The 17,740-nt window shown below is 37.1% G+C and overlaps 1 long non-coding RNA gene across 2 annotated transcripts in view; it reads right to left on the bottom strand.

Moving 5' to 3' along the window:
- Window positions 1-12,945, bottom strand: part of LOC105521811 — a 15,453-nt gene extending 2,508 nt beyond the window's left edge. The window contains exons 1-2 of one of the 2 annotated variants that reach the window (XR_001003331.1): window positions 12,886-12,945; window positions 5,472-5,697 (exon numbers count right to left, since the gene is read on the bottom strand). This is a non-coding gene — a long non-coding RNA (uncharacterized LOC105521811). Of the gene's footprint in view, window positions 1-5,471; window positions 5,698-11,575; window positions 11,637-12,885 lie in introns of those variants that run through there. The other variant, XR_001003332.1, reaches the window with a different exon arrangement.
- Between the last annotated feature and the right edge of the window lie 4,795 nt (window positions 12,946-17,740).

The raw sequence follows: 17,740 nt of genomic DNA, 5'->3' as shown, positions 1-17,740 counted from the left end.
TGAGTAGCTGGAATTACAGGCATGCACCCCCATATCTGGCTAATTTTTGTATTTTTAGTAGAGACAGGGTTTCTCCATGTTGATCAGGCTGGTTTCAAACTCCTGACCTCAGGTGATCAGCCTGCCTCAGCCTCCCAAAGTGCCAAGATTACAGGTGTGAGCCACCACGCATGGCCTATTTAATGTACTTCTAACTCACATTCCTTATATTGATATGGCAGTGATGATGACAATATTAATAATAATCACAATAATACCACATAGTGCTATGATAAGGCTTACACATAGATTCATCTAACACAGTGCTTTTCATGTAAATGCTCAGTATTTTTTATTTATTTATTTATTTTTGAGACAGGATCTGGCTCTGTTGCACAGGCTGGAGCTCAGGGGCATGATCTTAGCTCACTGTACCCCCTCTCTCCTGGGCTCAAGCAATCATCTCACCTCAGCCTCCTAAGGAGCTGGGACTACAGACACATGCCACCACAACTGGTTAACTTTTTAAATTTTTTGTAGAAACAAGGTTTCATCATGTTGTCCAGGCTGGTCTCTAACTCCTGAACTCCAGTGATCTATCTACCTGCCTCAGCCTCCCAAAGTGCTTGGATTATAGGCATGAGCCACTGTGCCTGGCCTATACTCAACAAATTTAGATACTTTTTTTCTTGTTGTAGATTCTTGCATTGAGACCAACATAAAAAAAGAAATCTAAAAGAAGTCTCATAGATTGATTTTAGGATGTCGATTATTTTCAAAACAAGTGAGAAATCCAGGGGTGTAATGAGCACATAGTTCTAGGCTTCAAGAAACAAATCATTTATTTGAAATTAGTCTAAAATGTAAAAGTAAAAAATGGAAAAAGATAATGCATGAGTTGCAGGATCCAGCACACATTAAAGAGTTTTTTGGGGAAAAATAGGTAGATAGATAGATAGATAGATAGATAGATAGATAGATAGATAGATAGACAGATAGATAGATAGATCTATATAGATATATATCAGTGAGAACAGGACAAGCTAATAAGAGAAGGCTCCATGGGAGAGGAACAGATTTGTACTTGGGAATGAAAAATGGACCTGATCTATATAAATGAAGAGGAAAGGAACAGACCATCGGAGAGGATGAAGGCAAAGAAGAATGCAGAGTTCAGTTGGAATGACTATGGTATGCCCATATGATCAGAAGTTGGGGGATGTCAACAAAAACCAAAAAGGATGGGCCTTTGGGAGAGGATACTGTTGCATATGTGAAAAAATGTATTCTTCAGTAAATCTGGGTGACACTGAAAGTAAGGCAAAAGACTTTTATTTTGTTGTAACAAAAAAACTATAGTTACTGAAATCATTTTGGGTTTAGTGTGTGTGTTGTGCACCCACACACACAATCAGGTGTCACAAAGTCACCGAGGAGTATTAGAATTAAGTAAAGAACTTGGAATCAGGAAAACTAGATAGCAGACTATTTTTATGTCCTCTATCACATTTGCTCTTTTCCATCTTCGTTACTCTCAGCATGATCATTCTATAACAGAGACATGATTATGCACTTTTCTGCTTAAATTCTGCTCATCTCCCCTAGTTTTCAGGGAGTTAAATCCAAACTCCTCAGCAAGTCGTTCAAGGTCAGTAGTAAGCTAGGTTCAACATTTTCCCTGCCTCATCTCCTAATAGCTCCTCCAAATCTAAATGAGTTTTATATCCCCCACACAGACACACCAAAGTTCTGGCTGTCCCTTTAAATAACATAAATAAGCCGGACGCGGTGGCTCACGCCTGTAATCCCAGCACTTTGGGAGGCCGAGGCGGGTGGATCACGAGGTCAGGATATCGAGACCATCCTGGCTAACACGGTGAAACCCCGTCTCTACTAAAAATACAAAAACATTAGCCGGGCGAGGTGGCGGGCGCCTGTAGTCCCAGCTACTCGGGAGGCTGAGGCAGGAGAATCGCCTGAACCCGGGAGGCAGAGCTTGCAGTGAACCGAGATCGCGCCACTGCACTCCAGCCTGGATAACAGAGTGTGACTCTGTCTTAAAAATATATATATATATTTACAGCCTGGAATAGCATTTCTCTTTCTATTATGCCTCATATGACCTTCAACTCAATTTTCAGACACAGCTCAAATAAATGCTGCCTCTCTTATGAAACCTTTTCTAACATTGTACCACTTCTGTGGTTCTCTGAGCTCTGACTTTTCTCTTCCCATAACAACTTATACATCTTGTACTTATAACATTAAACTTATTTTGATTTTGTGTTTATATTCTTATTTCTCAGATTAAATCATGAGGTTCTTGAAGGTCAAGTGACTTTGTGTCTGTAGTGCTTAGCACAGTAATGGCATATGTCAAGGAATTAATACACTAAAAAGCACTAGAAAAACTTACATTTTGAGTTTTCCTTAACTTACATTAAAATGTAAGCTGCAACTTAAACTTACATTTTAAGTGAAAAAATGGTGTTGCTACATAGAGCAATAAGGTCATGATTAAAAATTAGACTGTTTTAGAATAGATGGCAAGTTTAGTGTTAACTTCTTAAATTGGATCTGTCAGAAGGTTATTTGAGAGAAAATATTCTGGTATGCTTGGAAATACAAGGATGGCTCTTGAGCTAGAGAGTCACACATTGGGCCAGCATATTTTTAGAGATGACCCCTGAAAAACAGAGATGAGCAGTGGACTCTAGAAGAAAGGATATGAAAGGAAACAAACATCTGATTAGAACCTGGGATTTGTGGCATGATAGGAACAGTGAAATTACTGGATCAGGAAGCAGTGACCAAGAGTAATTAGAGAGGTGGAAGAAGAATTGGGATGGTGTGATACAGAGACCCTGGGCGAGAACACGTTCAACAAGATCGACACTATCAAATGCCCCCAAGAGATCAAGGGAAATGAAGCTGAGAAATAATCAGAACAAAATTGCTAATTTTAGAGCGAGATTTCAGCAATTTGATTGGTAGAGAAGATGTGGAATTCAGGTAACAAAGGAAGTTGTTGAGTCGGAATTGGTATTTTTGGCTTTTAGTCATGTTTACAACTTCAAAAATGAGAAAAAGAGCATTGCTAAATATAAGTATCCTATCTATAGGTTTTTTTTTTTTTTTATGATAGTACTGCATTTTAAAGATTGAGTTTTCAATTTCAAGTTCGGCTACAGATAAAATAAAACATCTGGAGTTTGGGAACTCCCAGAATGAGATTTTGTTCCCTCATTGGTCATGTCTGAAGACTCCAGAGCTTAGAATTCCCTTCATAAACCTTACTTTTCTTATGGGTAGTTCTACCCATGGACACATTTTCCTAAGTATAATCTCTAAAAGGGTTAGAATTTGTGAGTAAGTTATGCAGAAATGTTGAGAGCAGCATTTCCCAAGATATGTTCATTGAAGCACTAGTACATAGTCTGTTAATAGTTGTTATATGAAAAAAAAAGAAATTACCCTAGTCAAACATATTTTTGAAATGCAAGTTAAAACAAACCCAGACACTTTCTTTACTGCAGGACTCCTCAGAATCTCTTATTAGTGTGCAACTGTGAATATGAAAGAAATATTTAGAGTAGCAGTTGTTTTCAACACACTTTTCACCAAGATATCATTTTTGTCATGAAACTCACCTTTGGACTTGTTGAGTGGGATGTATTTTATTTAATATTTTCTAGTTCCTTTTATCTCAAAGTAAATGTTCCATGATATTTATATGTTATATAATGAGCACGAAGATAACAATAATACTAATGATGTATACATACAAGAACTGCAAGTCTTTTTTTTTTCCTTCCTTCCTTCCTTCCTTCCTTCCTTCCTTCCTTCCTTCCTTCCTTCCTTCTTTCCTTCCTCCCACGCTCCCTCCCTCCCTCCCTCACTGCTTTCTTTCCCCCTTCCTTCCCTCCTTCTTCCACAAGAAAGAATTTGAGGCAGGTCCAGAGTAGAGTGAAAGCAAGTTTATTAGAGAAGTAAAGAAACAAAAAAATGTCTACTCCATAGGCAGAGCAGCAGTATGGGCTGATTGACTGAGTATACTTAGAGTTATTTCTTGATTATATGCTAAACAAGGGGTGGATTATTCATGAATTTTCTGGGAAAGAGACAGGCAAATTCCAAAACTGAGGGTTCCTCCTGCTTTCAGACCATACAGGGTAACTTCCGGTTGTTGGCATGTAAACTGTCATGGTCTGGTGGGAGTGTCTTTTTGCATGCTAATGCATTATTAGCATAAAATGAGCAGTGATGATGACCAGAGGTCACTTTCGAGGCCATCTTGGTTTTGGGTTTTGGTGGGATTTGGCCAACTTCTTTACCACATCCTGTTTTATCAACAGGGTCTTTGTAACCTGTATCTTGTGCTGACTTCCTATCTCATCCTGTGATTAAGCATGCCTGACCTCCTGGGAATGCAGCCCAGTAGGTCTCAGCCTTATTTTACCCAGCCCCTATTCAAGAGGAAGTCACTCTGGTTTGGACACCTATCTCCCTCCCTCCCTCCCTCCCTTCCTTCCTTCCTTCCTTCCTTCCTTCCTTCCTTCCTTCCTTCCTTCCTTCCTTCTTTCCCTCTTTCCCTTTCCTTCCTTCCTTTCATATTCTCTCTAATTAGGAGAATTTCTCAATGGACTTCTTAATTTTCATTTAAAATAAAGAACTTGTACTAACGAATTAGATTTCTACTATAACTATACACTGAAAAAATTATAAAGTAACTCTCAGGAAACATCATTAACAAAATCTGTGGGACTGGGATATCTAAATTTCCTCTTTTCCAGTTTGTAAGCGCTAGCATTTTGGGGCTCTAAATTTCTTTGAAAACATGTGAGGGTTTGAAGTACTGGCATGCATAAAATTCTTTAGTAAAACAGGAATATTGAATATGCTTTTAACTTTAACACTAAGCATTTCTATGATTGCCTCACACTTTTTTTTATTGGTATTGACTGCAGTGGATTCATGAGGAGGACATATGTTCTTAGCAAAGACGTATAGGACGATTCTGCGTTACATCACCACCACCCACCTTCATTTAAACTCTGGAAAAAGACAAGCTCTTCCAAATGTTTCCAATTTTTATTCTGCTTTACTCTCACACAGATACTTCTCTGGAATGTTCTTATCTCATCCACCATGATTTCTTTGTCCCCCAGCTTTGTTCCTCTGCCCTTCACGAAGTTATACGATCAGCACATCTCACTGCAGCCTCTGGATACATGTTCCCTGCATTGTGTCCCTCACCCCTTCTCCTGTTTTTGTGGCAGTTTCCCCAGTGCCCAGAAGCTGCCACCTTGTTTCATATCAGAGTCACTTATGCTTTCCCTATTTCTGATTCACAGCTTTTACCTACCTTGCAGTGCTTTTCTGGAACATGTTTGGCCTCCCCAGTTTTGTTAAAGCCACAAAGAAACACCAGTGTTATCTACCTGAATGATTCTGATTGTTTTCTAAAAAGCCATTTGCTTTGTGAAACCTACCTTTTCAAATTCCAAGGTAAATTGGTGCCTTGGAATCCTGCATTCCTGTGGTCTGAAATGCTTCTTGATATGCAAGTGCAGCAGGAAGATATGGGCACAGAAATGCCTGGGTAGAGCTATGACCAGCGGCTCTGTGCTGTGAGGGAACTTCAACCATAGTTCAGGTGACAAGAAGCCCTTACATGAAGTAAGCCCCTCTGCTCTTCCCTTGCTCCTACTGTCTTCCCTAGAAACAAAAATAAAGGACAACTCCTTCCACACATAGACAACTACTTCAGGTGGAGTTAGTCAGATGAAAGTCACAAGATGACTCAAAATGCCTATTTCACAGGCATAAAATACACTCTTAGTGATTGAGATATAAAAGAATCAACTTTAAGTGTTTCATTAAAATCACTGCAAATACTATGCATAACAATTTACCAAGAACTCATGAAGCTGCTTGTTTAATAAATGAAGCTCATCTATAGTAAATGGCTTGGTACAACCAAAGTGGCTCTAATCAAATTGCGGACAGATGAGTTCTGTACATGCAGCTTATTTCATTAATTTACTACTGTTTAGGGTTCATAGGCAATGGCCAATTGATATTATTTGTGACAACACTAAATAAAATAAGTAAAGGAAAATAAGTTGCATGATGTATTGCAGAGATAAATCACACCCCGGCAAGTGGGGAGCTGAAACCCTCCAGCAAAAGCACTTAGCACACTTCATTTGATTCCCATTCGTCAGCCTCAGTGCCGGTGGCTCAAAAAGAATGCAAAGGTAAATGAACACCAAAATATGATTTACAGTACTGGAAAACAGTCCTACCCAAATAAATCAAGGTTCCACTTCATTTCAGGCATTGGTTTATTCATAATACAGGGCTTTCACAATCCAGTCCTGTCAATTGTAAACAAACCACAACAAAACACACACCTGCACGAAGAGATAGGCATGATACTGTGTGTGCATAGAGAACTAAAGAGGTTTAAAAATAACTGCAGCTATTCGGCAGATTGAAAAAGGAAATGGGCAGCACATTTTAAAAGACTTCGTTGGTTTGAGCAGTAATGTTGTTGCAGTCTGCTTACATGATTAGGACAGGAGAAGCCACATCCACTTTTAGAATTTATAGATTTAAAAATGTTCAACCAGACTGCTTCTATACATAGCTTTGTTAAAACTCCTGGGAAGACTATCGTAAAGTTCTGTTCTTATTCAAGATTTTAAGAATTGTTCTGGGTTAGAGATAAAAGAAGAGAGAGAGGAATAAGTGAATAGGAGAATCTATTAAATGAGGTGTCTTCTAAAATGACTTAATTTCATTTTCATTCTAGGCTCCATAGATTGTAACTGCCACCTTGCTACTGGGGAGCTTTTCATCTGATGCAAACCAAAGATAACAAAGGAGGAAACTGAAGGGTTTCTGTCATAAACATCTCTCTTCAGCTAAATATAGGTGATTGCATATTGCAAACATAATTCTATGTTGATTTCTTTTTATTAATAATAAACCTAAAAAAAAAAAGAAATAGTTGAAAGCAAAAAAACAAAAGGAAAACCTTGAAATTACAGTATTTTAGAACTGGAGAGAACTTCCTTACAGATCATGTAGAAGTCTAATTACCAAATTCGGCAAAAATAATCTTAGGATTTAAAAAAGATGAGTAAGCCAAGGTCACAACATTGGTTAAAGACAGAGCCAAGCTCCAGCTCAAGGACTTCAAAATCTTTAAAAAGTTTGTGCACAAATATGTTGAAATCTTTATATCTTACAGTTATTTGTGATATGCAAAATACACAGATAAATGTTTTATGTTCTTACATACCCTGTGTATGTGCACGAGTGTGTGCACACGTGTGTATATCATGGATTTTTTACACATATATGTATGTCATGGATTTTTTTTTTTTTTAATTTTAGGCTTTCTGCTTTTCTTATAGACTTACAGCAATATTTTATTTGGTTTCATTATATTCAAGCAATTTTTCCAAGAAGCATTTAGTGTGGTTTCCAACATGAAAGTGTCCTCCCTGAGGTTATTGTTGCACTTAAATGGCTTTTGTTTTCCTGCCTTCTTATTTGTGTCCTAAGAAAGACATACTGGACTGACTGGTTGTCTACTTAGTGCCGTGTCTCCAAAGGTTGCACATACACTGTGTTTCCTCTAACAAGCCTACAAAGCAACTGCCTAGAGAAGCATTGAAAACCAAGTGCAAAGTCTTTTTTATAAAATATCTTTCCTGGGAGATAATGTAGCACTTTTAGTATTTGTATTGCAGATACTGCTTATATTATTGGACGTTAATTTTTTTTTTTTTTTTTTTAGATAGTCTCGCCCTGTCACCCAGGCTGGAGTGCAGTGGCGCGATCTTGGCTCACTGCAAGCTTCGCCTCCCGGGTTTATGCCATTCTCCTGCCTCAGCCTTCCGAGTAGCTGGGACTACAGGCGCCCGCCACCTTGCCCGGCTAGTTTTTTGTATTTTTTTAGTAGAGACGGGGTTTCACCGTGTTCGCCAGGATGGTCTCGATCTCCTGACCTCGTGATCCGCCCGTCTCGGCCTCCCAAAGTGCTGGGATTACAGGCTTGAGCCACCGCCCCCGGCCGGAAGTTAATATTTTATCCCTAGTTGCAGAGGTATTACAAATTACCAAACCTATACAACCATGCTGCCTGAAGTTAAGATTATACATTGCTGAGGTTTAAATAGGTGTTTGCCTAACAGCATCATTCTCCATAGAAAACAAGTTTTCAGAAGGAAAGCAGAAACAGTTGGGTTTTCATTCTATTACCATTGAAATTGCACTTCTTTTTGTTAATGATTGAATAAATCAGAATTTCAGTGGTGTATTCTCAGCATTTTCTTCTATTTATTCCATCTGTTAGGGGAAAGCACCAGCATCTTGAGAAATAACCCACTTTATAGTCAAAAAGTATAGTCTGCAAATTTAAGCTGTTTATTGTGGGATAAAAATAGCCATAAAACAAACAAGCTCTCCTTGAATATTTGTGCCCCTGGTTGGAGAGCTCTTCCATTCCCTTGAAGGCTTTTGGCTATAAAACACCCTGAAAAACAATGTCTCACAGTCCTAGCTCATATATAGGAAGCTGTTTCTCTCATTCTGATTAACTTGACTGCAGGTTTGCTTGGGGATTAAATAAACTAGCTAACTTCCAATACCCTTCCCAAGGAGGGAAGGTCTCTTCTACCTTTTGTCTATTTCAGTGTCAGCCCTTGACACCCAGGCAGGAAGATGGGGATGGGGTCGGGGAGCAGTTTAACTTGGTGGGAATTGAACACAGAAATGAAACCCAAAAGAACATGGAGACTTTCTGTAGCACTGCTGGGAAATAGGATTGCAGCCTACCCCTCCTGGTTCATGTTTTCTCTACCTGTTACAAGTCATTTATTTTTATCACACCTTTAATGAAAGTGACCTATAGAAAGGACTTTTATCTGGGCTGTGGTGAACTAAGAAAATAAAAAAGATCTTAGAATTATAGTGGTTTAGTTAACCATCAAGGAAATAAGAGAAGTTAAGTTTTCATAAGTAAAGTTATTTTTTAAATGAATGTTCTAAACAAAATAGTAGCATGTATGAGAGGAAGAAAATCTAGTTGATGATTGTCTCTAACTATAATTGATTCACCAAATACGCATTCAATCTTGAGCCATGTGTAAGATTCACTTCTTTGTCTTTTCAGAGGTCAAATGCTACCATTACTATAAATACCTATATATCAAAGTTTACAGGTTGGTAACTTAATATATTCTATTGACCTAGGTTAAATATTCTCCCTAAATTTACTATGTTTAAACATATCAGTATTTTGAATGACAGAGGGGCTGGCATAACAATTTTGTTTTCTTTCTTCTATTTATCTGATACTAAAGCTTCATGGGGATTGCTAAGTTTTTCTTCCAAACATGCTTGTAGGTTATTTCCTTGTTTGGCAAGGGAATGAAATTTACCATCACTTGGGAAAATTCTGAAGTCAAGCTGTGAAACTGAACAAAATTTTCATCAGCAAAAATTGAGTTTGAAAAACATGTGTTTCCCCTTTGGTAACAGGAGGATGCGAGGTAGATAGGAAGCCGAATCGGAGAGTTTAAGCCTTCATTATTCTTTCCTGTGTAACCATTCAGCAGCAAGGAAGAGAAAGAAAAGAATGCCAGCTGCAATGCCCAAAGCAAAATCTTTATGAGACTGAGTGATGGAACTCAGAGAAGCAAACCAGGTGTCCACTCCTTGATCTTAACACACAGCATTTGTATACACAGAAGAAAAGGAAAGACAAGCCAAGAAAGACAGATCCCTGGGGAACATGGAGAAAGAAAGTACAGTGAGGAATCTTAAGAGGCTGTGGGTCCCTGTAGTGTGTTCACACAGGCATGCTGAACAATAAGTCCAAGATTATATTTTCATAAAGGAAATAGTATAATTGGCTATTTCCAAAAGTCACCTAAGCCCAGTCCAAATGATAAGTTTTCAGGGATAACAATAGCTTAAGTTTTAATAGCACTTTATATTATCTTGTTTGATCTTATCTGATCTGCACAAGTCTGTAAGATAGGTTACAATTATTCAAGAAGAACTTAATACTAGAGAGGTTAAATCACTTTCTCATGAGCCAGAATCAAGCAGGCAGTCTGTTGCTATAATTTCTTGTATGAAATTTTACTGAATTAAGCAGATTTACATTACAAAGTAGAAGTCACAGCCCCATTATTCTCACAATAAATATGAAAGAGTTATCTACCTTGCAATGAAGGAAACATCTTTTGTAAGAATCGATATTATGAACTTAAAGTAAGCAATGGGATATCAGAGTGAGTGCTGTTTCTGGTAACGCACCCTTAGGGTCAGTTTAGTCCATCCTAGTTACATAAATATAGTGTAACTTTCATGTTCCATTGCTCAAATGTATCATTCATGACTATCTTTTTACTCCTGGTTGCTGACATTAGACTGTAGACCTTACTCTTACATGAGAGAGAAAATCAACAATATCGCCATCATTACCATAGAAAACATTTAGTGAGGCCTCAATCTGTGCACCTGTTGTTGTGTTGCAAAGTGAGTTATTAGACATGGTTCTTGTCCACTGGGATCTTAAAGACAAGGGAAAGGACATACAGACAACTGAACAAGCAATGAGACTTGTACACAGGCACATATGTGCCAGCTCCTATTTGCATATGGAAATGTCTACTTTGTAGATTCAAGTTAATGATGTTTTGCTTTTGTCAATCCATTATGAATTGTCAGCTGTTAAAATCTGGCCCCAAGTGATATCTTAGCACAGTGACTTGGCTGATCCTGCTGTTCTGTTGTGTAGGTTAAGATCTCAATGTTCCTATCAAGCTTCAGGGAATTCTTAGCTTGTAAAGACTTTGCATTCAGGGTCACTGATGTTTCAAGAAACAGCTTAGCCAAACATCAATATTTTTCTTAAATTTTTAAAAAGTTAGTTTAACAATTAGAAAACCAAATCATCTGCTGACTTCTTCTCAGAAAATAGAATTTAGAAGAACTTTATGAATTGAAAATGAAGCTTAAAACACTTTCTATTTTGAACTCTGATAAACTTGAGACAAAATACAGCTTTCCTTTTTTTCAGTTCTCAGCACTATGAGAAGCCTTATTTCTATCTTAGGAATCCTCAAATCATTAAAAATATGTTATGCTTCATGGGATCATTTGATGCATAAATATGGATGGGAGTAAGAAAATAGAAAGATTGCCAATCTTCACCTCTAAAAACTTGTTTTTGATATGGTACCTATGCACAACAATGGACTAGGTGCTATACATAATCACATTTAATATTCACAATCATTGCGGGGAATAGAAACTATTTTACCATATCCCACCCTCCCTTTCACCGATGAGAAAATGCTAACTGAGTTGATCTAGGCCGCACACAGAGTAAGAATTACCAACAAAGTTCAAACCACAATTTTTCTGACTCCAAAGCTCATAGATTTAATCTGTAGCTATCTACTTTATATAATAATTCTAAAAGGATGCATGTCTTTAACTTCTTTCTTTCAGAGAGAGTATGACTTTTTGGTATGCATTGAATATTGAGTACCCTAAGGGAAGAAAGTACCATAAGCCTTTCGTGTCTTCTCAGCCTCATCTCTTCCACCAGTCGGCTGCATCATATAGTCCAGCATAGGTTCTGGCCGAGCTCACACAGGTGAACCTGACAGTGTCTTTCTTAGGCTCCACAAGGCCTCCCTGATGCTGCTGCAAGGCATGTCTGTGCCAGTCACACAACTTGGTTGTGTGGGGAAGTTCATGTCCATTAGGTCATGCTTGACAATTGGAGAGCCAGAGTCCACAGCAAAAAAAGAAAAAAAAAAAAGAAAAAATCTCCCTTTTATCTTCCAGGTGAACAATTTTGAAATACATTTCATAAGCCTCCTTAGAAAGTCTGGCAGGATGGAACACCATTTGCCTATAGTGGTGGCCGATGCATTCATTTTTGGTTTGGCTTTCCCTCCTGCATTTCATTCTCTCTCATTCCTGTCCCTTGGGTTCCTGTCCCTAATAAATGGTCCTCATGCAAGCTCTTTTTCTAGGTTATGCATTCAGAGTACTTCAAGCTAAGACACAGGTAATTTGCTTTGTTAATTATTATATGCCCATCTTCTAGTAATATATCTGACAGAGTATATATATAATCAATGATGATAAAACTGAAATTTTTTCTTGTATTTTTACATCGCCTAAAATGTGCTTGGGTTAAAGGGAGTTAAGAAATTGTTATTTTTTTTTCACAGTTGAGAATCTGTAATGATGCTTAGTTGTTGCCATGGATGTGTTGCCTTGGAAGCTGAGGAATTGGACAGGGTTGAATCCATTCTGGTCATTTCTAGGGGTGTTAAATGGGCACACACATCCAGAAAAAGTAACTTCTATTTCCCTTCATGCTAAGATCAATGTAATTAGTGCTATTATTTTCTAATTGTAAAAGCCATATTCCTATTACTGAAATTTGTAATACAATTTTTATCACTCATTCCTTTTTCCCCCTAGTACAACGTGAATACTGTAAGAAATTCTTTGCTTTTTCAAATATGGATAATTATTTTTAAACAACAGGATAGCTCATACTGTAAATTAAAATAAGCCCATCTTACTGATTCATATCTAATTTGTCATCAGATAGATATCAGCCTTTAAAAATAGAATCATAACTAGGATTAATTCAAACAATTTAAGAAGATCTTGTAAGGGAAGCCAAACAGTGAAAAACTGTTGAAATTGAACCCCTTCTCTCTGTTATTTTCTGATCAATGTTTTCAACGCCTGTGGGCTTTCTAGCAATAAAGTGTTCTGGTGTCAAGGATTACAACTGGGCTCCCTTCAAGAGCAATAAATTCACTTAAAAATATGTAAATGTGTTTCACTTACCACTGACCTGGAGGTAAAAAGTCCTATATCAAATTACTCACAGCCTGAGATACCCATTCTCCTATTCTGATTCTAATTAAAAAGGGCTGAGAAACAAGCTATGTAAGAATGTTCATTTATAGTACAGTAAAAAAGTAAGGAAGATTTACTAAGTGTTACTCGCCACACAAAGCTGCAACTACAGCAAACCAGGAGGAAAGGAGACTTCAATGTTTCTTCCAAATAGAACATGCTTTTCCAATTAAAAAAAAAATTCACCACCATAATCCAAGAACCTGTCACTTTCTGCGGATCTTTTTTGAAAGCTTCCTAATTGGATTCCCTGAGTCTTGGAGTCTCCTTCATGGGTTTTCACACTGCTGGAGTAACCATTCTGAACATTGTGATGCACATGATATTCCTATGCCCTCACATTGGCAAGGATCCACCATTGCCCGGGGTAGATCATTCAAACTTTTTCATCCAAGCATTCTAGCTATCTTCCAAACTTCCATCTCACAGCTGATATGGCTGCTAGGAGAGGCAAAAACAAATTCTTCACTGGCAGTGAAATGCCTTCTAAGTGCATTGTGGCATGATGGTCAATCTCATTTCATTTATTTTCCTGGTCTGCTGGCAACTGTGAGGTCAGGAAACATCTTTCATACTGTCTTTTTTACAGACACCAGGCACTCAAACAACCTTTTATTAATTTGAATGAGAATTGTATTCCATTCAATTGGGTACTGTTTAGATGCTGTCCTACATAATTTACCTTTAAGATACAGTAGGTTTGATGAACAAACTAACATATTTCAAACTTAATTACCCTGAGAAACTACAATAATTAGGGACAAATGGAGAAACTGAGGTCTGAGTGCTCTCTGACTTAAGGCCACACATCATATGGTTGTGCGGATGATACATGTCAAAACTCTGGAAGCCTCGGCTACATTATAGTGGATGTGAATAATGCCCCCTGCCCTCAGAAGAGTTTCAGGCAACACTTGCTGAGCCATACCTGGCAGCCATGCTGACCTTTACTCGCCTTGTAGATTTGGACAAGTTCTTTAACCTCCTAATTTATGAATAGGGGACAGTGTGCTTCCTTAAAGTATTATTGAGGATAAAATTACATATTATTTCTTCAGAGCATTGTTTACAATTATGAATTTGGTTAGTGTCTAACACTGGAATATGTACCTTTCATGAATGTAGGGAACATGTCTATTTTTGCTTATCATAAGAGTGATAAGTGTAATGTGCCAGCTGTTGAAAAATATTTGTTAAGGAATGAATAAATGTCAATTAAATTATACAGAGTACCTGGCACATAACTGGAGCTAAGTAAATGTTGGTGCCTTCTTATCCCCCTTCTACTGTAATTAAAGATAAAAAGTGTCTAGGGAGATACCAACAGCATTAAAATTGTTTACCACTTAAATCTATCTCTATGCTTCTTTAGCATTATAAGAAAATAAGAATATGGGATTAAATATCTCAATGATCAACACAAGAAGTGCTGCACGTTCAAAGCATTGTCTCTGAAATTGATTAGATCTGATTTTGTGACCATGCTCCTAGCCAAGTAACTGAACACGTCTGAATTCTTTTGTAATTAATAACACCTGTAGCCATTAGCTACCTTACAAATTGACGTAAGAATAAATACAACATTTTGACACTGTGGCAGATATTTCCAAACTGTGGCTTCATAGAACTCCAAGGACTTGCAAGTTGAGTAATACAAGCAACTATATCACCAATATTTTAAAAGGCTTTTTTGTTTCCCCACTTTATTAAAAAATAAAGCAAGGCAAAATACAACAGAATAAAACGTGAATAACATGCATTCATATAATTTTTATATATTTCCTCTTAAAATTTTTGTTCTCCTTTAATCTTTGTTGCTTTTTATTACTTATCTACAATATATAAATTCTGGGACAGTAACTAATGCATGGTAAGATAATATATCTAGTTACATAAAATCAGATATATTGATGTCTCCTTTTACAGTGTGATGACTTTAATGCTTTTCCATCACCTGCACAGGTTGAGAAACATTGTGCTACCAAAATGAACCACGTGTTTATAATTGCAATTACAAATGCCTGTTATTTTGAATATACAACTAGCCAGGTTATTCAGGGAGTGAGCTCCTGAAGATTAAGATCAGGTTAAAGAGACAAACCATATGAGACACAAGATAAATACCCAACAGTAAAATCAGTGATATTAAATATGCCTGAGCTGTAGGGAATTCTATCAGAATTTAGCAAAATAAGATAGCACTGTAGGGCAGGGTAACCAGGAAAGCTTTGAAGTTTGCTAAGATTTAGAAGAGCAAGGGAAGGCAGTTCAGCTGAGGGGAACAGCAAGACCCACCATTTTGAATTATCAAGGATGTTTTCAGCTTCTTAATGTTTGAAGGGCTTTTTCTTTCCCAGGTGTGTATTCTATTTATATGAAGTATTAAAGTTTTTCGTGTGTGTAGATTTTTCCCTTCATTACTGTATAGTGCAAGTTTTGTGACGGCAGTATCTTTTTTAAAATTTATTTTTCTCTCCTACAAGCTAACCTCATGTCTCAAAATAGTGACCAACTGATGATAAATCTAGAATTGTACGAAAGTTAGAATTCAGGCTTTAAAATGAAGATTATTGTTTGCAGTTCTGCTTTTAATATTTACCTCTGTAAATTTAGACAAATTATCTAACTTCTATGAGCCTCAGTTTTTTAAGCAATACAAGAAGGATAATAGAACCAACCTCGTAAGATTATTGATGTACATAAAGTGCTTAGCAGTCTGGTACAAGGTAGATATTTTTTCATTATTTAAATGAAATTTTAAATGAATGGATTAACAAATAGATGCATAAAATGTATGGAAATTAATAATAAAAAGAATGACCACTTTATCCATTAAATGATAAAAATGACAAAACCTGGTAAAAATATCTCCTACAAAGGAAATCAGATGGCAAGAACTTCAACAATTACTCGTATAAACAAGGCAGAGAAAACGATATCAAAATAACCAATGTTAACTACATTTACTATGATTTTGTAAAATAATGTTAGAAGACAAAAATATCATAGGAAAATAGCATTGACCTAGAGGATGGGGAGAAAAGCAGATCAGAAAATGTTAAGTAAGATAATAGAATATACAAAAGGGTAGAATAATACTTAAGAGGGTTTTCAATTTCCCTTTGACTGGAGCGATAATGGAATTGCAAAGGCAAAACCTATGATGCTGGAGGTGGTAGAGAGCTGTCTTTTTCATGTATTTATGGAGCAGCCAGTAAATTTACAGGCTGTTTTGGAGTAAGTCGGTTAAACCAACTATGATGAATGAGACTGAATTGGGCAAACAGCTAGGGTTTAATGCTCACCATATCAATTCTTGGCTGGCGAAACCAGGCTTTTAAAGATTTTAGATTTTTTTTAAACCAGACTTTGAAGAGATACGTAAGACCAAATGTGATTGAAATAAGTGTCTGTCAACAAAATTCAACACTGGAAATGTGTGAAGTTTTTAAGGATCACTGGAAAGGGTTATATCAGCGTACTCTCCTACCAACCCTTTTCCACTTCTTGCATTTTGGTTTAAATTAAATGGAAGTTACACAATGGGAAATCAATATTTTGTTGTTCCAAACACTGCATTCACCTTGGGGGCACAACATTCATGTAATTCTAGTGGGAAATACTTTTGAAGGGGAGTTGAGAACAGCTAGAAAAACGTTGAGACTGATCAAAAAGAGTAACCTCCTAGTACAGTGTTGTCTTTCTAAGTGAAAGTCAAAAAATTTGAAAAACAGAGGCCCTTATTGAAGCTGACACTGTATGGCTTTAATTTATGTCTTAAGCCTGAGAGAATTTCTTCCTTAAAGCCATACATGCACACAAGACTTATAAGAATGAAACATTTTAATAGGAGGCTGTATTCCAGTCTGCAGGTCAAATTCCAGGTGTTATCCAAAGTAATTGACTAATTCCCCTCTACCATCCCAGTGTGGGTTACACTTCCAGAGCTTCCCCAGGCATTGCTGAAAAACAAAGATATGTATAAAATAAATTAGTGTATTTAGTTTCTAAAATAACAATCAAGTCCAGGGATACCATCTTCAAATTGTTTAAATAATTCTGTTAAGGCATCCATTTCCAAAATGTTTTTTATTTATTTGTTCATGTTTTCATTTATTCAATCAATCCACAGTTATTTCTTGAGTGATTTCTATACCCTTACTGCTCTCATCAGACTATACCCAAAATTTCACATAGAAAGACATTGCTTTGAATCCTGTTTAATTTTCAATAGTACCCTCTGAAAACGAAGTATCTATGAAAGAGCATATTATTAGTGGATACTTGTCATTCATAATAGCTTGTTCTGAGTGAGTAGGCAAAGAAGCAAAGCCTTTCTTTAAGCATTTATGCTAACCATGACTGCATAGGATGGATTTTTGGATAAGATATTATGATTAGATGGTTGGATAGCAAGAAGATTGCCAAATGTTATTATTTGCTCAAGGATGTTGAGATTCATGTATCACTGGATTCCCAAGGCTCTATGGGCAAAGTACACTAGAAGCCAAGGAGCACATTTTAGTTATGGCTCAAGTATCTGCCCCATATCTGTGCTTAGCATACTGTGTAGGGGCTGAGCTGAGTCGTATAATGTTCTTGAAGACCCGTCTCCCTTTTACAAGGACTGGTCTTGAGGCTGCCTTGAAAATTCTGCCCCATATGTTCTTTACTTGACTTCATCTAGTTTCTATTTTTGATACATGGGTGGGAGAGATTCCAAATCCTAACATCTGACCTGGCCACATAAGCCATGGTCAACTGGAAGTGGAAAACAAACGAG

Source organism: Colobus angolensis, unplaced genomic scaffold (assembly GCF_000951035.1).
Source record: "Colobus angolensis palliatus isolate OR3802 unplaced genomic scaffold, Cang.pa_1.0 Scaffold41, whole genome shotgun sequence".
NCBI classification, from domain to species: Eukaryota; Metazoa; Chordata; class Mammalia; order Primates; family Cercopithecidae; genus Colobus; species Colobus angolensis.
Note: the sequence above shows the minus strand (reverse complement) of the source record. Positions and strands in the feature narration are given on the sequence as shown.